Consider the following 7,652-nt stretch of genomic DNA (forward strand, 5'->3'; position numbering starts at 1 on the left):
ATAATAAGCTCTAACGGTATGACAAAGCTTCTAAAAAAGGAACAACGAGGTGTAATTGCACAATTATGTTCGCTAGATGTTTCCACATCGAATTCATCTATTGCTCCAGATCTCCAAAAAGTCTCAGACAATCATTCCAAGGTATTTGAGACTCCTAAAGGTCTCCCACCTATTCGTGATCATGATCATGCTATTCATTTGATTCCAGGAAGTGCTCCTCCAAACATCAAGCCGTACAGATATCCCTATGCCCAAAAGAGTGAAATTGAACGTATGGTTGCAAAAATGCTAGAGGCTGGTATAATTCAACCTAGCCAAAGTTCTTTCTCTGCTCCAGTAGTATTGGTGCACAAGAAGGATGGATCATGGCGCATGTGTCCGGATTATAGGGAGCTCAACAAGCTCACTATTAAAGATAAGTTTCCCATTCCTATCATTGATGAATTATTGGATGAATTGCATGGATCAATTTACTTCACCAAGTTAGATCTTCATTTAGGATATCATCAAATTAGAATGAAGACTCAAGACATTCCGAAAACAACATTTAGAACTCATGAGGGTCATTATGAGTTTTTGGTCATGCCTTTTGGCCTTACCAATGCACCTTCTACATTTCAAGGTTTGATGAATTCCATTTTCAAACCCTTCCTTAGAAAATTTGTGTTAATATTTTTTGATGATATACTAATCTACAGCAAGTCTTGGAAGGATCATGTTGAACATGTCGACAGAGTGCTACAACTATTGGAGGAGAAACAATTATATGCAAAAAGATCCAAATGTTTCTTTGGAGTACAAGAGGTGGAATATCTGGGTCATATTGTATCCCATGAAGGAGTTAAGGTAGACCCTAGCAAAATTAAAGCCATTAAGGAATGGGAAATCCCCACATCCATAAAGCATTTGCGAGGATTTCTCGGGTTGACAGGGTATTATCACAAGTTTGTTAAGAATTATGGGAAAATAGCAGCACCTCTAACAACATTGTTGAAGAAAGATGCATTTTCATGGACTCCAGAAGCAACAAAGGCCTTCTAAGATCTTAAAGTGGCAATGTGCCAAGCACCGGTCTTAGCTACACCAAACTTCACAAAAACCTTTATTGTGGAATGTGATGGTTCTAGAAATGGAATTGGTGTTGTTTTAATGCAAGATGAAAGACCCATTGCTTCCGAAAGTCATCCAATCAAGGGAAAGTATTTACACAAAGCTATTTATGAGAAGGAAATGTTGGCAATACTACATGCACTTAAGAAATGGTGACCCTACCTAATGGGAAGACACTTCAAGGTAAAAACGGATCATGATAGCCTTAAATACTTTTTAGAACAAAGATTATCCTCTGAAGAACAACAAAATGGGTCACAAAGATGTTGGGTTATGACTTTGAAATCATATACAAAAAAGGGAAGCAAAATGTTGTGGCAGATGCACTCTCAAGAAAGGATGAGGATGTGGAAGCATTGTTGTGCGCCATTTCTATTATCCAACCAGATTAGATAAACGAAGCAAGGGAGGAATGGAAGAATGATGAAGAAGCGTGGGAACTTATTCTAAAGTTACAACAAGATTCCAATACATCTGATACATTTAGCTGGAAAAATGATTCGTTATGGTACAAAGATCACTTATACCTCTGTAAGAATTCCCAACTCAAACAAAAGATTCTTCTGGAATTGTATGCTTCTCCCTTAGGAGGGCACTCAAGATTTTTAAAAACTTACCACAGGGCTAAGAAGGAATTTTTTTGGGATGGCCTTAAATCGAATATTCAAAAGTTTGTGGCGGAATGTTTGGTATGCCAACAAAATAAAGCTGAAACAATTAAGACACCAGGTCTATTACAACCTTTATCCATTCCAAGCCAACGTTGCGAGGAGGTTTCAATGGATTTTATCACAAGTTTACCCAGGGCTGAGGGAAAGAGTGTCATCATGGTGGTAGTTGACAAACTTACCAAGTATGCACACTTTTGTGCATTATCACATCCATTTAAAGCCAGTACAGTTTCTACGGCATTTATGGAAACAATTCAAAAGATACATGGAAACCCAAAAATTATTGTAAGTGACAGAGATCCCATTTTTACAGAAAATTTTTGGACAGAATTATTTTCTTGTCTTGGTACTCAGTTAGCTCATAGCTCATCTTATCATCCTCAATCTGATGGGCAAACGGAGATAGTAAAAAATGTTTGGAAGGATATCTTCGTTGCTTTGTATCTGATAAATAGACACAATGGGTCAAATGGTTGCCTCTGGCTAAATGGTGGTATAACACTTCCTTCCATATTTCAACAAAAATGACCCCATTTATGGCACTTTATGGATATCAGCCACCATCCATCACATCATATTTAAGAGAAAATTCTAAGGTTCAAGCAGTGGAACATCACATCGAGCATCAACAACAAGTTCTCCAACTCTTAAAGGATAACCTCGTGTTGACAGAATAGAATGAAACAACAGGCAGATCAACATCGCAGTGAAAGAAGTTTTGATGTAGGTGATTGGGTATTCCTACGGCTACAACCATATAAACAAATGTCCCTCAAGCAAGCTAAGAAGGATAACAAATTGTCACCAAAGTATTATGGTCCATACAAGGTGTTGCAAAAGATTGGTACTATGGCATACAAATTGGAGCTTCCTGCAGCTTCTCGAGTGCACCCAGTTTTCCATGTTTCATGTTTAAAGAAGGTTATAGGCGACAAGCTCCCAGTTCAAACAATATTGCCAGAACTTGACGAGGAAGGAAAAATTATATTGGAACCGGAAGCAGTCATAGAAACAAGAACTCGACAACTACGAAATCGATCCATTTCAGAGTATCTCATCAAGTGGAAGAACTTATCCACTGAAGATTCCACATGGGAGGATGAGAATTTTATACAGAAGCATCCAGAACTACTCAAGCGTTGAGGACAACACTTTTTTGAAGGAGAGGGGAATGTTAGGTCCCTATAATACTAGTGATGCCCCCATTAATATTGTAGTTGTATCCCTTATTAATATTGTTGTGCCCCTATTGTCCCCATATTGTTATTATTGTGCCCCATAGAATCCCTCTATTGTTATTTTTGTGCCCTTATATTATTATTGTTAGGTCGGCTTGGTTATATTGTGACCCCTTAGACTCCTATATATAGAAAGGAGGTTTTATCATTTGAATTATCCAAGAATTGTTCATTTATGTAATGTAAAGGAGGTTGTCCCCTCGAAGAGGCTGAATTCTAAGGCATTGATCTATCTTTTCTATCTTTTTCTGAGCTGGTTTCATAACAGTGAATGCCTTCTGTTGAGATTCAGACCAAAACAACTTTTCTTTCGCTCCTCCCTTGGTGACTTAACTCAAGGGCCAAGTGATATGAGAAAATCCCAACACAAACTTGCGTAGAAGTTGGCAAGGCCCATAAAGCTACGGAGCTCTATCAAAGTGGTTGGAGATGGCCAATCCCGAATGACTTGGATCTTGGCTAGATCCACATCCACCCCCTGTTCATCAATAATTTATCCTAGATACTAAATTTGGGTCATGCCAAAAGTGAATTTCTCCAAATTGGCACATAACTTGTGTTGTCGCAGTGTTTGGAGAACCTGTCAGATGTGGTGGAGGTACTCTTCCCAACTATTGCTGAAGATCAAGATGTCATCCAAGTATACCATTACAAATGAGTTGGTGAATGGCCACAAGATGTCATCCATTAGCCTCATGAAGGTTGTAGGAGCATTCGTCAACCCGAAAGGCATAACCAACTATTTGAAAAGGCCCTCCTTGGCTTTGAAGGCAGTGTTATACACATCGGAGGGTTCAATTGGTACTTGGTGATATCCTGACTTCAAATTGATCTTGTTGAAATATTTTTCCCCCTTCAATTGGTCCAGAAGGTCATCCATCCGTGGGGTCAGGTTCCTATTCTAGACAGTGATCTTATTCATCACCTAATAGTCAATACAGAGTCTCCAAGTCCCATCCTTTTTTTGTATCAACACGATCGGGCTCCCACACGGCAATAAATCCGTCGGATGTGACCTTTTGGCAGTAGCTCCTAATTTGCCTCTTGATTTCATTGTTCTCCAAAATGGAGCACCGATAGATTGGTCCATGGGCAGCAGCGCATCTGTGGTTAGATCGATGGAGTGCTTAACGTGACAGTGCAGAGGAACCCCTACGTGGGAGGTGAAGTCCTCGTACTCCACCACGACCTTGTCCATCTGTAGTTGTCATGTAGAGGGGCCCTGTCTAGAATTCGTGGCCACCATCTTCTTCTTTCCTTGAGGGCGTATCATTAGGAAAACAAATTTCCCAATTTTGGAAATGAGCTTACCGCATTGTTTTGCAGTAACTAAAGAGATGGCGGTAGGCGGTGTTACCTCCGGTATCCTCTGCAACTTATTTCCCAAAGTAACAACAGTACGAGTTCTTGACTCATACACAACATGTCACTTTCACAAGTATGGTTGGCCTAATAATACATCACAAACATCAAGCGGAGCAATGTCACACGATAACTCATCCATGAAGGGCTTGATGTTGTATGGAAGGAGACATTTCTGGCTCACATGAAGATCCTGTCCTTGGTGAAGCCACCCGATGGTGTACGGTTGTGGATGTGTTTTGGTCGGTAAGCCTAGCCGCTTCATGACCTTTGTCGAAATGAGGTTCTTTTGGCTTCCGCTATTGACAATGAACTATAGCAAGGAGCCCTTTACCCACATTTGGGAGTGGAAGAGGCACTCCTCATCCTCTGGATCTTCGGGTTCCTCCTTCTGGATCCTTCGTGGTGGCAACGATGGTGTTGGGCTCCACATTGATAATTTGCTTCCCTTTGTCATTCCTCTTATCGGGTTCTGACTCAGAGTCTGAACATGCATCTGATTTCGAAGACTTTAGCTTGGACACCTAGTGACTGCTTGACCTGACACTCACTTGTGTTGTGAGTGGAGCGCATATGGAACTCACACCACTTTCTCGTGTCCTTCTTCAGCTTCCTGGTGTTGTTCTTCGCTTGCGGCTTTGGCAAGTTGTCCTAGGCCATCCCGCCTTGGATTTTTCCTTTGTTCAGTGGTTTGGGGGCGCCTTTCCCTTGCTTCGAATTTGCAGATCCAAAGTCTAACTTCTTTTGTTTAAATTTTTGCTCGATCTTGACAGCGTATCGGTACACCGTGTCGAGCGAGGAGATGTCCAAGAACTCCATCTCGCCCTCGATGTACCTATGTAGGCAGTTGCGGTATTTGAGTACCAAATGCTGCTCAGAATCCTTGATACCCAACTTTGTGCGAAGGGTATGAAAACTATTGGTAAACTCTGGCACATCTTGGTCCCTTCCCTATCGAAGCGTGGTCCACTTTATGTATTTATCCTCATGGCTTCTAAAAGGGTAGTACTGCACCTTGATGGCATTCCGAAATGAATTCCAAGTGGGTGCAGCTAAAAGCAGTGAGGCTGTACTTTCATCCTTCTGCTCACAGTAGGTTTCCCTCCAGTTCTTGACATGGGGGGTAACTTTCAGAAGAGCGAAAGTAATCTTTTCCCAGCTGGAAAAATCATGAACAGAAAAATACCATTCTAGCATATTTAACCATTTATCTACAGTGTCTACATCTATCTAACCCTCAAATATGGGAATGTCAAAGTTAACTTGTACCTTAAAGGGTGTGCGCTTCCAGAGTAGCTGCTAGAAGTAGATGTGTCACCCCTGGGCAGTCGATGAAGGATCTGGGCAAAGTTGTCCATCATTGCGTTCCTTTGTCGCTCGAGGGCCTCTTCGAGCAAGATTTTGATAGGATCTCCTACCCCCTCGTCTTTATTTTCATCTGCCATGGGAGGCCGTCGAGATTTGTGATGTTGGTCTTGCAAAGGTTCGACCAGTTCAAGCCCTAACTCCTTATATCCCAACCTTGTTGGGGACATGTAAAGAAAAATAGAGAAAGAGCAGACCACTCTAATACTAATGATCCGGATTTAAATAGAAATGTAACAAATTACAGAGATAACCATAAATACAGAGATGTAGCAAAGATAATACTTCATTTCATTAATGTAAAACACCGAAATATGCTTACAAACAAAAATGGAAATAAACTAGCTCGGGTGATGATAGCTTATCTCTGAGGAGAGATGTGGCGGATACATGCCTCCGAACTATCTTACAATGATGCTCAAAGGCCTATTTATTGTTGAGAAACAATGGAAAACCCTAAACATCCAAAAACCTAACCCTAGAAGATGAAGCGCCAAACTATGGGCCCCGTTTGGGTAAATTGGTACATCAACTTCCTGGGGTCGTAACTTTGGCATACAATCTCCGTTTGATGCGAACAATACCTCATTAGAAAGATCTATTCGAGGACTACAACTTTTGGATGAGAAACATCCATCCATTATCCATCATTTAGGGCCTCAAAACGGCTCTGGAAGTTCAGGACCCGAAAACTTCTAAAAATAGTAAATTGTGCTACAATTAAGGAAACTGAAAAACTGAAAGAGACAATGGTGGGGGTCCAAGTGGAATTGGCGGGTGGCCACCAATATCCACTTGGATCAATCGGATCTTGGTTTGCAAGAGAACTTACTATCCCTTGATCATTTTTGTATAAGTGTTGGGATACAAGTCAATATCAGCAAAACGAAAGTAGTGGTTTTCTCTAAGAAAAGAAAACATAACAAGCATAAGTTCTACTTTAAAGGCAACATTTTGAAAGAATTTGCGGTTTACAAATACCTCGGAATTGACTTCAACAAAAATCTAAACTGGGATGGTTGTAGAAAAAAAAGAACTTTGGGGGGTTGGAAAACATTTTATGCTTTTCAAAATAGATGTAGAGAGGCAGAGTTATGGACTGGAAAACCACTCAAACTCTTTTTGGGCTTCTAGTGATTCTGATGATTCTCTATGGTTGTGAACTATGGGCCAGCAGTACATCTGACATGTAGTGGAGACAAATTGAGAAAATTCAGAAGCATTTGATTACAAACAAATTCAAGATTAAAAGTGCAGTTTCTTATGCTATCTTGTTAAGTGAAACAGGGTTTGCTCCTATTAAAGCAATTGTTATGGTGAGTCATAAGGTATGTAAAAAAAATTGAGCAAATAGAAGAGGGTAGATGGCCTAAGGTTGTCTTTAATGACAAATTGTGTAAAAAAAAATGGATGCAGCAAAATAACAAATGGTTTAGTAAATGGGGTATTTACTTGAACACATGTCCCATAAACAACAGAGAGATAAAAGCTTTTGTTGTGGATAAGTTCCACAAGTGTACTTGGGATAAGGAGCTAGGAAGAAAGAAAAAATACTATATTGAAGTGTTTAACTCCACTTATAGTCAGCAACCAAAAGCATACACAGAGGCCAATATCTCTTGGAGAGCCAAAATTACTATCGCTCAGTGAAGGACTAATTCTCATCAACTCCATTGTGAAACAAGGCGCTGGAAAAGGCCAAAAGAAGTGTGGGAGGAAAGAGAATGCATTTTTTGTTCTTCCGGAAAAGTGGAAACAGAAAAACATTTCATTTTAGAATGTGAGGCCTTTAAAGACATTAGAGAAAGTTATGCAAATATGTTGGCAGCTAACTCTTGGGATAATCTATTTAGCGAGGGTTTGTCGAGAAGCTAGGAGCAATTATTGTGAAGCTTCACAGAAAAAA

Source organism: Pinus tabuliformis, chromosome J (assembly GCF_031772625.1).
Source record: "Pinus tabuliformis cultivar Carrire ecotype Pingquan chromosome J, CPIR1, whole genome shotgun sequence".
NCBI classification, from domain to species: Eukaryota; Viridiplantae; Streptophyta; class Pinopsida; order Pinales; family Pinaceae; genus Pinus; species Pinus tabuliformis.